The 17,535-nt window shown below is 39.2% G+C and overlaps 1 pseudogene; it reads right to left on the bottom strand.

Annotated features, from left to right (window-relative positions):
• Window positions 1-496: 496 nt before the first annotated feature.
• LOC116133106 lies at window positions 497-17,122 on the bottom strand (annotated as a pseudogene).
• Between the last annotated feature and the right edge of the window lie 413 nt (window positions 17,123-17,535).

Here is a 17,535-nt window from a genome sequence, read left to right as displayed (position 1 = left end):
CCACACTGTGCTGCAATAAAACATAGTAATAGCATTCAGTTGAAGGGGAGGAACACATTTGCAATGCCAAGGAACGTCAGACCACTTGTGTCCCCCCGACAAATCCAATAGCGCGAGTGGAAGATGAGAAGCCGAAGTCAAAAAATGAGTCAGAGAAATGATCCTTAAGAGTAAGGTTTTGTCCTGGGGTTATATTGTTACTAGAATAACACGGTAATTGACAAACTCTCTTTCTTATAAAAAACTAAGGTATTACACATGCACCCAGCAAAGCTCTCCATGCATAGCATTTGGTTCATATTCCATCTCTGTATTAACTTAGCTGCTTGATCCTTCCTAACCCTCCAAGAAGATCAATTACACAGCCATAATGCTCCTTTTCTGGTTCAATCCCATAAAGCTTTTTCATACTTGGAGTAATACACCCATCTTCTACAAGCCTTACATGGCTACAAGCAAATAGAACACCAGAATTTAATATAATTTGGTTCTAAACCTAGGCTTTCATCAACTCAAACAATTTTAGTGCCTTTCGGCTGCACCTGTTCTGTGCCAACCCAGCAATCATGGTGCTCCAAGAAATCACATCCCTCTCTACCATTCTATCAAAAATAGACTTTGCATTTTCCAGCTTCCACACTTGCAATACATATCCAAAAGCGCATTGTTAAGTATCAAATCTTGGTCATACTTCATACATGACTGGACTTGTGTCCCCAATTCTAACATCGCTACCCTAGTCAACGCCCTCAAAACACTCGTTAGCGTGGCCCAACCCTCTTCTTCTCTGAAAAGATTCAAAGCCTCATCACCATCACTATTCTGAGCAAACCCTCCAATGATTGAGTTCCAACAACCAAATCTCTGGTCACCATCTCATTAAAAACATAGTGCATTCTTCAACTCACCCTATTTGGTATAAACATCAATCAAGCGCTCCTAACGAACACATCAGAATCCAAACCAACTTTAATTATTCCACAATGAAGCTGCCTAAGATTGAGTAAACTGTTGTTTTCACCGGAGAACATTAAAGAGATAAAATAGAGCACCTCAAACGTTTCAGCAAAAAGCAAGGTTTTTTATTGAAAAGCCAATATATAACACTTAACCGACTCTCTGCTAATTACATCAACTATAGTAGATGTTTACAGCTTTCAAATTCAAATTTTACCACAATATTACAGTTCAAATTACTCATAATAACTTTACTTAATCCCTTAAGTAACTAACACACCAATTAACACAAAACACTCCCATGCACGTTGAGTTACTGCTGACTGTAACCTTCTGCACTTCCAAAAACACAACCTTGGACTTGAGTAATTGATGCATTTCCAGCAAGGCATCACTACATCAACACTCCCCTTGTACATTTGCTAGAAACACCAAGTTTGAGTCTAGTCCCTCAAACTTGGCTTTAGGCAAGTCATGATATCTGCAATCTGATCCACACCCCGACAGTGCATCAAAGTCACTTCCCCATCATTTTCAGCCTCCCTTACTACATGAAATTTAATCTTAATATGTTTGGTCCTGCCATGGAGAACTGGATTCTTTGCCTTTGCCATTGCTGATTGATTATCACACAATATTGGTGTTGGCCTATCTTGATCCTGCTTCAAATCAGACAGAATTTTTCAAACCAAGCACTTGGTTCACTGCTGGCGGCAAAAATATACTTTGCCTCTGTATGTACTGAGCCATCAGGTCTTGCTTCTCTCGCAACCAACTAATGGCTCTTTCATTGATGTAAAACATATACCTGAGGTACTTTTCATGTCGTCTAAAGAACCTCCCCAGTCACTGTCTGTGTTCCCTGCAAAATCATTTTTTCTGCCCTTTTAAACCAAATGCCAAGGTTTGAAGTTCCTTTCACATACCTTAACACCCTCTTTGCCGCCCTATAATGTGATTTACTTAGACAGCTCATAAATCTAGAAGGTAGCTCGCTGCAAACATCAGGTCTGGACGTGTAGCTGTTAAGTACAGCAAGCATCCTACCAACCTCTAAACATACTCTCATCCACTATTTTCTCACCATCATTCTTGCTCAGCTTCAGGTTAGAGATTAAGGGTGTATCTGTAGGTTTGCAATTCTCCATCCCAAACTTTATGAGAATTTCATTTGCATACTTTTCCTGATACACAAATATTCCGCTTTTGAATTGAAAAATCTACACCAAGGAAATATGACATCTCCCCCAAATCTGATCTCAAATCAGATTGCATGGATTGTTTGAATCTTAATTGGTCCAGATTACTCCCTGTCATCAACAGGTCATCCATATACAATGACACAACAATTAAATCACCCTCACTTCTTTACATAAAGGGTATGTTCGTTTGGACTTCTTACATAGCTAGGCTGTTAAGTTAATTGATTATCGGCCATATTAGGCCCTAGGTGCCTATTTGACCAAACAATGCCTTCTCCAACATGTACACCTTGCTTTCTTCACCCTTCACTTGGTAGCCTTTGGGTTGGTCCACAAAAATCTCCTTTCCAAGCAGCCATTTAGGAAGGCAGATTGACATCAAGTTGGAAAATTTTCCAACCAAATTGGGTTGCCATGGCTATGATCATCCTTTAGTGTCATGTCTTGCTACCGGAGCAAATGTGTCAGTGTAATCCACCCCTTGCTCCTATGCAAATCCTTTTGCCATGTAGCCTTGTGTTTGTGGTTGTACCTTAGGATTGATCTTCAATTTATAAATCCTTTTCCCTGAATTATTCTTCTGTTTCAGGTCTTTTAACTAATCTCCATGTGTTGTTCTTCTCAATCATAGAAATCTCCTCTTGCAGCATCTTCCAAGCATCTAATCTAGCAGCTTCACAATGTTTTAGGTTTTAACACAGCCACATTGCACCTTGCATAAACATCAGTCAAGGTCCTAGTTCCATGAACTGCTGGTTCTTCATTTCTTCAGTTTCAGTTCATCTAGAGCAACTTCAGTTGGTTGTTGTGTGTTCAGTCAGCAATAATCTTCTTAATCTCTTAACTCCAAACCGCATTCTCATCAATCTCACATCCCTAGTTATCACAATTCTTTTGTCTCTGGAATGTACACTCTGAATCCTTTTGATTGGTTGCTATAACTAATGAAATACCAACTTAGCTTTATTATCTAACTTGGTCCTCTTCACTGCTGGACTCACATAGCACACACTTCCAAACACTTCAAATAGCCAACTGTTGTTTAGTTCCTGTCTATGCCTCAGCTAGTGTTTGCCCTTGAATGCTTTGGTTGCAGCCTATTCAGGAGGTAAACTCCTGTATTTACAGCCTCGGCCCAGAATTCTTAGGGAGTTGTTTTTCTACCAACATACATCTAGCCATCTCCATGATGTCTTATTTCTTCTTTCACTTACTCCATTTTGTTGTGAGTGTATGGAGCAATGAATTGATGCCTAATACCAGCTTCTAAACATAGTGAACTGATTCCTTTGAAGTGTACTCAGTTCTGTTGTCACTTCTAAAGGATTTAATCTTTGTTCCACTTCATTTTCTACCAATATTTTGAATTTTCTAAACACTGTAGGCCCTCATCTTTCTCTGTAAAAATACATTCCATGTCATCTGTGTATAATCATCTATAAAGTAGATAAATACCTGCTCTCCACTCAAGGTTCTATTTGCATAGGACCACAAACATCTAGAATCAGTTGAAGCTTCATTGTTGCTCTATAGGTCTGTCCGAAGGAGACGCAGGTCTACTCAATTTTCCAATTTGGCATGCACTGCACAATGTGCTTTTCTCCTCAATTTCTGGCAGGTCCACGAACCATTTTTACATTCTTCAACTCTTTGAGGCCATTATAGTGATAATGGCCGAGCTTTTGTGCCAAGTTTTCGACTCCTAGTCTAGTTAACAGGGCAGAATCATTGGTGGTTTTCCCACTCAACCAGAAGCTTTCCCATACTCTTTCCCTCATCATTCGGCCTCTTTAGGATCTAGTATGTTACATGCTTGGTTTTCAAAGCGTAAGGAATAACCCCTTTCTAACATTTGTCCCACACTCAATAGATTTGGCTAATTCAGAACATACACACATAGAGATTATTTTTGTACCTGACCAAGTTTGGACAGCAACATCCCCCATGCCTTTGACCTCCATGAATTCACAATTCCCATCTTGACTCTGGAGCTATACAATCTGTCCAAGCTACAAAATTTTGCAGGTCTGTAGCCATGTGATTGTGTGCCACTATCAATTGACCTGTTGAAGTAGTGCCCTAGAGCCAATCAATTATTGTAAATTGACTCTTTGTAATAATGTTCATTAATCAATAAAAGGCATTTTATTCTATATCGCGTAAATCATTATTATGCAATATGTATTGAATATGTCCTTAGAATGGTAGAACCGTGACGAGGGTATCAAGTGTTTCAATACTTGATAGTGAGAACCCTATGAGCACATATGGTGGCCATTCTAGAAACGTCTGTAGCCCCAGTATTATTCTGAAGTAAAGGCACAGATAATACGTAAGGCTATCATAGTGTGAACGACCCTTCGAAAGACAGTGATTGATCTCACTTGTCAAGGTTGTTTGGTGACAACCTGGTGCAACACAGGGTGCTTGCTGTAGGGATTACCCCGAGCAAGTTCATTGACTGACCCACCAGAGATTCCATATGGATGGTAACCCCAGTGTCTATGGAACAAATCCTCTAACGAATGGTGGTGCATGTGATCCTTAGACTTGAGATCACCAAGCGCCTTGTGCACCGTTGTTAGTTTGACACTAGCCTAACGCAGTTCTTTTCAGAGCTGTCAATACGGCGGTGATTGGCTGTATCAAGGAGTGTATCAAGACTATGGTGGATTGAAAGGATTCAACTCCTAGGTATGAGAAAGTTATCTCACCACGCAATTCAGTAATGGATGACACTAAAACTGTGGCCACAGTGGATTGTTGTTGTCTATCTCAGTTTATAATACAGGTCATTGTCCAGAAACTGAATATAATATCGAGAGTAACAGAAGGTTGACACTATTTCTAGCTTTGTCTCGTCGAGATAACGTATGATGAAAGGATCGAATTGCTGGTAACCATACGTTGACAGGAGCTACTTTGTTGAATCAATCTATCGGGTGACCATGATGCCTTACTAGGGGCCAATCTTGGTCTGTGTATGGTGAGACAATTAATTGGTGTTAATCGCGATACTATACACTGCCGATATGTGAGGAGCCTATGGGTCACACACATAAAGATAATTTAAGATCCAAGAAGAAAGAAGGGCGTTTTCGTCTTTAAGGCGAAAGGGTATTTGGGTAATTTCACATTGTATTAAATTGTTGAGGTCGTAGCCTTTATTTATTTGTTAGAAAAATTAAAATTGAATTACGTTTAAATGTTGTGTTCACATATTTAAATATATTATCATTATTGTTATTTAATATATATTTAAATTTTATAATTGATTTTAATTGAGATAATGATGAAATAAAATAATCAATTGGGATTGTTTGGCAACATGAGTGTTTGGGGTTGAGCCCAAGCCTATTCTATAGGGAATAGGGCACACTTAATTACTTAAAAGGAAAAATGTGTTAATTAAATAGAATATGACTTTTCTTTGAAAACATGCAGCCCCTCTTTGATAATATACTCCACGGCAGTAACATTTTGTGCCTAAAAATCAATTCAATTGATTTTCTTTTTCTTCTGAATCTTGAAGCCAATAAGGATCTAGCAAATCCCTCTTTGGTTCTTTTGGAGATTGTCTTCGTGTGGACTACGTGGGTTCGATCCTACACTTGGATCGGTAGCAAAACATTTGTCGACAAATTGTGAGGAGCCCCAACGTGCATTTGTTTCTCTTAACTCATGTTTAATATTTCTGCAGTTTTTATTATGATAAAATTGTAAAACTTATACCCTTGATCTTGGTTCCTGTAAACGATCCCTGAGTTATATTATTTTGTTTCCGCTGTGTATACGGACCGTTTACTAACATAACAAAGCTTACTTGCTGGTTTGTGCAGTGTAACATTGGCCACAAAAGTTGTTCTGCCTTTTGACATTGTAATGATCCTCCCCTACTTTTGGTTGCTGTATTGGCTGGTTTACTTTGTCTTACAAACCCTTTCAATATGCCGAATTGCTTACAACTCATGTATTGTATACCAGGCTGAACCAGCATCTTCTCTCTCGATGCCCCTTCTTTTTACAATGGGTTAGGCTGGAAATTCTTTCACTCCACAGGTCTTTCCCACTGGTTATTACTCTTCTCTTTCCCTTTTCTATCTCCTCATACTTCCTTGTTTGTGCTTGTGCAGGTTTACCTTTGAAGCTGCAACCTGCACCCTCACTAGTGTCTTCTTGCCTCAAGAGCCTTCTTTGCTCTTGAGCTTGGAGAGCATGGACAAGCTCAGTCAATGTGATCTGAGTCATGTCTTTAGAGTCCCTAAAGAAGAGATTTTGGACTCAAATCTCTTCGAGAGACTCACCAAAACCTTTTCCACAACCCTACGATCTGTCACTCCACTCCCATCCCTGTATTTTGTTGACAACATTCATTAGTCTATCAACATAATCCTTCCATTGTTTCATTCCTGCATTCTTTGCATCTCAAATTCTCTCCTTAGATTAGAACCTGCATATTCCTTTTGTAGTGCTCCCATGTACTTCTCTCTCATTTATCCCATGCTTCCTTGGGGTTTTCGTATGCCATGATTCTTGTAAAAACAAGATCAATCACAAGCATGTATGTGAGAGAGAGCTCTCGGAGCTTTGGATGATTCTTCCTCATGCAGCCTCTTTTGGTTCAACGTAGGATTCTGTCCAAGAGAAGGTGGCTGCCGATTTTCTTCCACATACTGCCACAATCCGTCCATGAAGAAAGGCTTTCATCTTTACTGCCCAGATGTGGTAATGTTCTCCATTGAATACCGAGTGAGCCATCAGGCAGATTGAGTTGTCATGCCCCTATTTTTCTTGTCTATCGTAAGAAGGAAGAAGAACAACTGCAGGTCAATCATTTTGAGATGGAGGGTATTTTGGAGGTGTGATCGAAGGTTTACAGTGCTAATTTTTTGGTTTTTGTGGAAGCTCTGATACCATTTATTGGTTTTGCCGAAGAACATTAAGAGAGATAAAACAGAGCACCTCAAATGTTTCAGCAAAAACAAGGTTTTTTATTGAAGAAAGTCAATATGTACACTTACAACTCTCTGAAGTCAATATGTAACACTTACACCTCTGCTAATACATCAACTACAGCAGACTTTACGCTTTAAAATTTAAATTTAACCACAACTATTACAGTTCAAATTACTCCAAATAAACTTTCTTAAATACCCTTAAGTAAAACAACCAATTACACAAAAACACTCCAATGCATGTTGAGTTACTACTAAGAGCCTTAGCTCTCTCCGAAAACATAACCTTGCATACTTGAGTAATTGATGCATTCCAGCAAGGCATCACTACATCAACATAAACAACACACAGATCCCAAAATGGAAAAGTAGGTGTACATATTTGGTCTAACACCTTCTCTGAGCATCAAAATAAAGAACTCAAACACCTTGTCATTCATCTTAGCATTACAATAAGCCCATATCATTATGTGAATAATGTTTTAGCAGTCCTCCAAGAGATTAAACTTCACGTACATATTAATCAAATGTTGATTAAAAACGTTTTGGGTTCATACCCTTTTGAGAAGACTGGTTGTGAACTAGTTTACCTTCTCAACAGCGCCACGGGCCAAGACACTTGATGACTCAGAGTAGGTGATGGAATCAGCATGAAGGCTGGATTTGCATGACATCCATAGGTTTGATGGCTTTTAGGAGGTCTCTTTGGTAGCAGAATCTGGTGAAATCATCAATCAAAGCTATGGGTTGAGCGCTTTACTAGAAAGAATCATTCGGTGTGGAAGTATAACATCTAGAAAGTGAAGTTCTTATGCATTTCAGCTTTGAAATGCCTTTCATGGCATTTCCTAGTTAAAGAACTGAATCTTTTCTTTTGTCGATATAATTGAAACTTGGAACAACTGAACTGTCCATTTATGTTCAACAGAAACTCGTGGAGTTTTTTAAAACGACATCTGAAGTTTGAATTTAATTAAAAGGCTATGAGTTTTAAAGTGTTAACTAAATAGCCATATTGATTAAGGGTAATTAAACTTGTTAGTGTTAATTAGGATTAATGAATATTATGAATCTTTTAAAATTATACTATATTCTCAAAAACCCAAAATTCTTGCAAACAAACCCAACACATTCTTCTTCTCCCGCCATTAACCACTCTACCTTGGTTGCGGTTCCTTCTTAGCTTTGTCTACCCTCTCTTCTTCTCTCATTCCTCTATATCTCTTGTTCCTCCGCCATTAACACTTTCTTCTTCCTCCACCATTAACATTTCTCCCACCAAGATCCCCTCTCTCTCTTCTTGGCATTTCATCTAAGTATGTTATCTCTCCTCTTTACATTTTATATTTAGATTTACAAAGATTTAATAATAGAGGGGTTTGGGTTGATTTGATTTAGTTGTTTAGGTTGTTGGGTTGTGTTTGATGTAATGCAAGTTGAAAGGAGTGAAATTTGTTAAATTTATTCTGGGTATGTTTTCTGGTATGATGGATCGATTGTAAGTGGTGATGACTGAAAATGTATTCTGTAGGATGGTCGCTTAAGCGATCGGTGTATCGCTTAAGCAATCTGGTAGGTCTAGTAATGCAGTAGATAGATCGCTTAAGCAACCAGGTAGTGGCATAAGATTGCTTAAGTGATCTTTAAAAGTCTGGAATATAGGAGCAGATTGCTTAGCGATTAGCAATATGGCATAAGATCGCTTAAGCGATATAGCAGAACTATAAGCGACTATGCAGTTCTTTTTTAAAATATTTGAACCCTTAGTACAACATTTAAGAATATTTTTTTCTTGCATTATAGGCAGTTGGCTATTATTACACATGGGACAAGTTGTTTTGGGTTGAATATTTTGGTGAGTGGTGGAGGAAAGAAATAGCTGGAAGTGGATTGAGGAGCAAACAAGTTATACTGATTGCGTGTGAGCACAGAGGTTAGTTTGATGAGTTGATTGATAATAATTAGAAGAGGTAATTTGAGTTACTCGCGTGGTGATATAGTTTGTGAAGTATGTTTTAAGCAGAGTTCTTGAACATTATAAGGTACCTTTCGCTATATTAAAGTCGGATGAAAGTGTGAAGTTATATATGATATATGTGTCAATGGTTCGAGGCCGATTTTAAGGGTTTTTTTTTTGTAGAAAAACCGTTGGAAGTTGGTTCAAAGGAAGGGGATAAACGAGTAGGTGGAGATTTGCCTGGTTTTAATTTGAACTACGAGGCCATTGATTTGTTAGTTGAAAAATCAAGAGTAACGGTGAATTGGGTGGTGAGAAGGACATGGTAGAAGAGGTTGGTGATAGGGCCAAAATGAAAATGTTAGGAGGAGGACCTGTAGATGTTCCCACATATGTAGAGTTCCTTTAAATACAGATTATGAAGAAGACGTAGATTAGAGGTAGTAGTGAATCAGCTCATGTTTTTATGGATGGACGGAGTTGCGCATAGGGTATTTATTTGACAACAAAGAGAAGTGATGAGGAAGCTAAACTTGTTCCGTGAGAGGTAATTTTGAGTTCATCACCAAAAAGTCAAATTCATTGGTTGTGGACGGTTGCATGTCATGACCGAAAGTGCAAGTGACGGGTTTTTGTAGAAGGTTGGCAGAGTCAGAAAAATTTATTCTAGAGCATATACTCGTGAGCAAACTATGGTTTGGACTATTTCAGGTAAGCATCGACAAGCGTCCGCTGATGTTATTGGACAATTTGTGAAAAGTCGGTTTGTTGAAAGGAAAGTCCATCTCCTAAAGACATTCAGAGACTGTGCGCATAGAGTGGGATGTGCTGTTAGTTACTGGAAATGTTGGAAAGGGAGACAACATACACAAGATTTTGTGAGGGGCATGCCGAGCACGGTCGCAATATTAGAAGCGTACCGTTATATGCTTGAGTTGACAAACCAAGCTAGCAAGACGGCTTTGAAGTGGATAGAAATATGATGTTTTAAATATTTTTTTGTTGCTTACGGTTCTGCTATAAGGGGTTTGTAACATGAGAAAGGTTTACTTTTGATGGTTGCTTTCTAACAGGAAAGTATGAGGTACATTATTGGTGGCCACAGCACAAACAGCGAGAATCACACATATCCTGTTGCATGGTGTATGGTTGACTTTGAGAATGACGATTCGTGGACTTGGTTTTTTCGCAATTACATACGATATGTCCTTGACAGTGACGATGGTGCATAATATCCGTAGGCCACAACTCTATAAGAAGGGGATTGCCACTATTTACCGTCAAGCACATCACGATTCTGTATGAGGCACCTTGGTGAGAACATAAAACAAAAGTTTAAATGTTCTGACCTCCTTCAGACATCTACATGGCAACAAAAGCTTATCAGGTTGATAAGTTGAGGATCACTTCTAGCAAATCCGAATCAAGGATATAGTTTGCTAAGTATCTTAAGCATGATGTTGGTTTTGAGCGATGGGATTAGAGCTTCTTTCCTGGAAGAAGGTTTGTGTCATGACCACGAATATAGCGAGTCCATAATTCGAAGTTGTTAATAGAAAGAGAGTTTCCAATAGTTGTACTTTTTTGAGCAATCCAGAGGACATTGTCACGGTGGTTTCATGAGTATCGTACGAGTCAGTTATTTTACTACAGCCCTTGTTCCGTCAGCTGAAAAATTATTGCGAGAACGTATAACTGTCAAATGCACTGTTTGCCTATCCTCTTAACGCTCAAGAGTTCACTATGCCACACTATGGTCCGGATGCCCTAGTTAACCTTGTTAGTAAAACTTGCAGCTGTAAAGTGCTTGACATTCAATTTACCTTGTCCTCATGCACTAGCAGCATTAAACACCAACGAAGCCGGATTTTGGTTCAAGAATTTACATGGAACTTTGCTCCCCTCTCTATAGGCAGATCACTACATGCTAGCTTATTCAGAAACATATCTAGTGCCTCCGAAGAGTAGTGGGTATGGCCGCTAGAGTTGGCTGACATTATCTCCATCCGCCATTCAAGAAGACAATAAAGGGAGAAAAAGAGTTAAGCATATTTCCATCAGCCCGTCTGAAGTTCCCCAGAAGATGAATAAGTGCTCAATTTGCAAGCAACCTGGCCACGAGAAGCAGTTGCCATAAGAATCACATGCAGATCAGAAATTAGGTTCAAAGAAGTTGAAATTCAAGAGTTGCGAAGGCCAACCGTGATGAGTTATTGTTTTCAATTATTGATTTTTTAAATTTTATTGTTACCTTTATTAATCATTTTATATTTCTTGTTACATGGCCTAAATATTGTTGGTGATTTAGCTTGGAATAGTTGTCAATTGAGGAGAAAGTATGGAATTAATACATGTTGGTAATTTTAGTTTGTCAAAATTCAGGAGAAAAGCTGGAAAATATATTTTGCCCATGATCGCTTAAGCACTAAGTATATCGCTTAGAGACAAAGGGTTTTCAAACAAGATCGCTTAAGCAATACATCACGGATCACTTACGATCGTGCACCTGGGCAATATGATTCTGCCTAGTGACGATCGCTTAATCGACCAACGAAAAATTTTAAAATTTACAATAAATACCCACCTACCCACTTCCCATATCAGCACCACCACCTGAATCCTACCGAGAAAGGCATTATGGCGCATAGCGGTCGGATCAGCAGATTAGGCGTCGATATGGCCTTTTCTAGCCAGATCGACCACAGGATATGGCCGGAAAGGCAGATCACACCACACAATCTGTCGTCATGCAAAGTCCACATTGGCCATCTGTGACGCCAATATATGGCCGTCGTTTTCGTCAACGATGCCAAGATTGGCCGTCGTTGACCATCAATGATGCCTAAGATTTGGTCGTCGTTGACCAATCACTGGCCATTTCTTTAAAAGTCGATGACGGCCAGATATGGTCTTTTCGACCAGATCCACAGTGATCTGGCCGAAAAATGTCACATTTTTGAATTACCCACCGGCTATTCGGTCGTTTTTAGCCATTGTGTAGCCTAAAATCTAGGAAGTTGGGTGGGTGGGGGTGTTTTTGTTAATTTTAGGCGGTATTACTGAAATTAATTCGTTAAATCTAAAATTTATTAAAAATACTAATATTTCCTAATAATTAACAAAAGAAATATTTTTGGGAATAGGTTTGTATATTTAAAGATATTCAACCAAACGCACCTTTATGTTCTGACAAAGAAGAAGAACATATTTCACTAGAGTTCCAGGGTTACCTTTGAATATAATAACGGTCATGGTCCACTAAACGTATCGAACCCTATATGTTGAGCATAGACGTAAACATTCTACACCTTTATATGTTTCATACTGACATAAAGCTATATGTTTAATTAAATTAATAATGGTCATAGTCCATTGAACAATCATAAACCCTATATTGTAGCATAGACGTAAACATTCTACACCTTACATGCTTCATACTGACGTAAAAGAACTATATGTTTAATATAATAATAATAACTCATAGTCCACTGAATGAATCGTAAACCCTATATGTTAGCATAGACGTAACATTCTACACCTTATATTTTCATACTGACAAAAAGAACTATATATTCTAAATATATAACGGTCATATTCTACTGAACGAATCGAAACCCTATCTGTTAGCATAGCGTTAATTGCTTAACCAAGGCTCTGAAATACCTAAATATATCCGAATACATAGTCACTTAACGATCCTCTGTATTACATAGTCAATTAAGAGATCCGTCTGTATGCTTAGCGATTCTTGCTTTTTACTCTGGTTAATTAGCAATCCGTCTGTATCGCTTAAGCGATTCTTTGCTTTACTCTTGTTCCTTAAGCAATCGGTAATTGCTTAAGCAATCTAGCCCGGGCAGATGCCCGATCGAAAATCGCTTAAGCTATCCATTTGTATCGCTTAAGCATTTTCGTAAAAACTCTTGATCACTTAACGATTTGAGATTGATTAAGCGATCTTGGCCAAGGCAGAATAATCTACTCAGATCTATGATCGCTTAATTGATCCATTTGTATCGCTTAAGTGATTTTTTTAAAGACTCTTGGTCACTTAAGCGATCTCAGATAGCTTAAGCCAACTTGTCTGAGGCAGAATGAATATCTGCCCAGATCTATGATCGCTTAAGCAATTCTTCCTAAACGAGTCTTTGTCGCTTAGCGATTTGGGATAGCTTAAGCGATCTGGCCAAGGCAATGAACATCTGCCCAGATGGGTAATCGCTTAAGGATCTTATGTATCGCTTAAGCGATGCTTCGTATACTCTTGGTATCATATCTGGAAAAGTCTGTGTCGTTTAAGAGATAATGCGTCGTCATATACGTAATTGTTGGTACCATGGCCATTCTTTAAGTTATAATTCGAATGACTGTGATTGGAAACATTTGTACATCCATCATTTCCCTCCCAATCCGAAAATAATTTGTATCGCAAATTAAGTAAGTATTTATATCAATCTAATTCATCACAATCAAAATATGAGACATCAATGTAACCTGTTTATCGAGACACAAATAAAAAATAGGCATGGGAATGCGGCAAATATCGAAATATGGACAAGCTAATCGTTACCCCCACTGTGGTGAATCAAATAACATACCAGTACATCACATGTTGTAGTGTGATACACAAAATGAAACAAACACTAAAAAACCATTATCCAACTTGGGTGAAGCAAATGATCACACCATACAGAAAAATTCAAACTGCTAATGAGATATCTTATAGGCCAAAAAAATTTCCAATTCTTTACAATGTTTCTGCAAGCACAAGGCTTTGGCTGCCGCAAGAAAGCCACAGCACAAGAATTCCTATACAACTGCCTTTAATTTACTTTTGATGCCAAAGAGTTTAATGTCAATAACACCTTTTGCACAATCCCTTTATTGCAGATGCCTCCTTCCTGCCAACCAACCTTTGAGAAGTTTCCTCTCATTGTTTCCAGGAACCTGCAAATTATCCGCCACACCCTGTAGACACATCAATTTTTGTAATAAATAAAAAACATGTAAAAAATTACAGAGTGGGTAGTGAAAAGTTCACATCAGTCTGTGTCTTTCGGTAAAGCTCCATATAAGCATGACACCGCAGCATCAGCACTATACCCAAGTATCACCAACATAAACTACAAAATTCAAAGTCCACTTTCATACCTTTTATTGGGTTCTGCTCACTCAAAACGGATCCATCGCCATGGAAGCAGTCGACAACACAACCCTCTCGACGTCTCCTCATTGTTTCGTCATTCAACCAATCTATTGGGGTGGTTGGTCATGTCGAACTCAATAAATTTCAGGGCTTTTGCCCCACATTCAGCACTACAATAGGAAGAAGACATTAGCATTAAAATAAACTTACAGAACAATTGTATTATGTAGTTGTTTTATAACAAAATTTACCTTGACTCATTTATTGGGCCGGTAGAGCGCTTAATTGGCCACTTTTCGGTTAGTACTTGATCACCCAAGTGCCCAAACATCCCACTGTCTCGCAATAGCGGCGGGAACAACCTGGATAGTGGCTCTAACTCGACCTCCAACTGCTTGTCTTGACAAGTAGTTAGGTTGCAATCAAGGATCTTTAGCAACCCCTCCTCTAGATGTGCAATGACTACTATCCAGTGCATCTGTTTGATGCGGATGATGCAGTACACTTTTTTAACAAAGGCCCAACTGTGGCCATATTTGGGCCGATCCCCCCACATATATTGCATAATTCTGTCATCAAAATGAAAATCATTAGGGATGCAGTCGAACTATACTAGGGCCAATCTTTTTTGCTTCGGTCCTTTTGCTACACCACTAGCAATGACATTTTTAATTAAAGTGCGATATGCCAAAACAAGCGTTTGGCCAAACGCCACATCGGTGATGGCACAGTCGGGATACAATAGATCACCATCAGTAGTCTATCGTAGCCTCATCAGTGCCAATATCTCATCGATGTGATGCATCAAATAAAAACAACAATATAAGTATGGAAAACATAGGCAAAAATAAGGAAAATTAAGTGAAAATAACTCACCGAGTCCTCAAGCCACGTGCCCATCGTCAATAACTTCTCAAACCATTCTCGGGGATAATCCCCTGTTTTACACTTTATATGGGCATTACTTCCTGATCCATTGTAATAGGCATAGAAGAGTTTTTTCTTTTCCTCTATTGGCCTGTACAAATCAACATTTGAGTCCAATTTCGTTTGCCCACTTCCTCCCCCTTCCTCCGTTTTTACATCCCCGCTTCTTTCGCCTCCCACCTCACCCTCTTCCATTATCATCGCCCCACTTCCTCCACCAACCTCCTCAACCTCCTCCATTTCTGGTTCTTCCTCCATTTGTTTTCTTAATTTTCTTCTTCTTTACCTGTGTCACTTCCATGTAAGGCGATTTCACAAACTTGCTCTTTTGGCTCTGTCTTTTCAAGCTAGTTTGCACTTCAACTGCCTTTAATTCTCCACCAACGTCCTCCTCCATTGTACTAACTTCCTCCTCCACTATACCAACTTTCTTTGCCAGCTTATCCACTTTCTCCTCCGCCCTTTTCATGCACTCTTCCATCTTGTCAAACCTTGCATAAACGGCTGTTGTAAAACTCTCAAACAGGCCGTTTATGAGGTCAACAACCACATTCTCCCAACACCGATGTCTCGGCAAAGCGGTACTTGTTGTACCAGTTTGCTGAGGCATACGAACCTCTTCCTCCCTCTTCTCCTCCTCATCCTCGAGCCTCCCGCCCATTAGAGCTTCATAATCCTCGGCATCAACCACGTTGTCAAGCAATGGCCCTGCAACTGCCGTCATATGCGTGACCCCTCTTAGGTCCTGCATCAGGCGATCTATCCGTTCATCCCTTCCATCCTCCAGTGCTTTGAAAGATGTGACATAGTCCTCTTCTGCTTCATCCCCAGTAGCAGTGAGAAAGGGACGGATGACTCCCTACAATAAGAAACAAAATCAATCAGATTGAAGCAACATTCTAAAGCAACTGCATATTCAAAAGCTTAATCCTTTAATCTTACCCCAGCCGCTTGAATCTCAATCTCTATTTGGTTGTAATCCGAATGGTTACACCTCCCGACATGCCACTGCAACATCCTAGGAAATTGCTGTTGCACATCCAAACTGTTGCTCCTCCCCCCCCTCCACCTTAGCGAAGACAGGGATGGCCTCGTACATCCAAGCCTACATTGTAAAAAAACAGTCCATATCATAATTCAAACACATATATTATAAAAAATATAACAGAAAGCTATTAATATTTACCTGCATTGCCCATGGGAAGCCGAACAAATTATTCGTGCTTGGTTTATCCTTCACAACCCATTGGGCATGCTTTAANAGTTGAAGGGGAGGAACACATTTGCAATGCCAAGGAACGTCAGACCACTTGTGTCCCCTCGACAAATCCAATAGCCGGGGAAGTGGAAGATGAGAAGCCGAAGTCAAAAAATGAGTTCAGAGAAATGATCCTTAAGAAGTAAGGTTTGTTCCTGGGGTTATATGTTAACTAGAATAACACGGTAATTGACAAACTTCTCTTTCTTATAAAAAACTAAGGTATTACCTACATGCACCCAGCAAAGCTCTCCATGTCATAGCATTTGGTTCATATTCCATCTCATGTATTAACTTAGCTGCTTGATCCAGCTTCCTAACCCTTCCAAGAAGATCAATTACACAGCCATAATGCTCCTTTTCTGGTTCAATCCCATAAAGCTTTTTCATACATTGGAAGTAATACAACCCATCTTCTACAAGCCTTACATGGCTACAAGCAAATAGAACACCAAGAATTGTAATATAATTTGGTTCTAAACCTGAGGCTTTCATCAACTCAAACAATTTTAGTGCCTTTCGGCTGCACCTGTTCTGTGCCAACCCAGCAATCATGGTGCTCCAAGAAATCACATCCCTCTCTACCATTCTATCAAAAATAGACTTTGCATTTTCCAAGCTTCCACACTTGCAATACATATCCAAAAGCGCATTGTTAAGTATCAAATCTTGGTCATACTTCAATACATGAACATGGACTTGTGTCCCCAATTCTAACATCGCTACTCTAGTACACGCCCTCAAAACACTCGTTAGCGTGGCCCAACCCTCTTCATTCTCTTGAAAAGATTCAAAGCCTCATCACCATCACTATTCTGAGCAAACCCTCCAATGATTGAGTTCCAAACAACCAAATCTCTGGTCACCATCTCATTAAAAACATAGTGCATTCTTCAACTCACCCTATTTGGTATAAACATCAATCAAAGCGCTCCTAACGAACACATCAGAATCCAAACCAACTTTAATTATTCCACAATGAAGCTGCCTAAGATTGAGTAAACTGTTGGTTTCAGCCGGAGAACATTAAGAGAGATAAAATAGAGCACCTCAAACGTTTCAGCAAAAAGCAAGGTTTTTTATTGAAGAAAGTCAATATATAACACTTAACGACTCTCTGCTAATTACATCAA

Source organism: Pistacia vera, unplaced genomic scaffold (genome assembly GCF_008641045.1).
Source record: "Pistacia vera cultivar Batoury unplaced genomic scaffold, PisVer_v2 Contig1077, whole genome shotgun sequence".
Taxonomy (NCBI): domain Eukaryota; kingdom Viridiplantae; phylum Streptophyta; class Magnoliopsida; order Sapindales; family Anacardiaceae; genus Pistacia; species Pistacia vera.
Note: the sequence above shows the minus strand (reverse complement) of the source record. Positions and strands in the feature narration are given on the sequence as shown.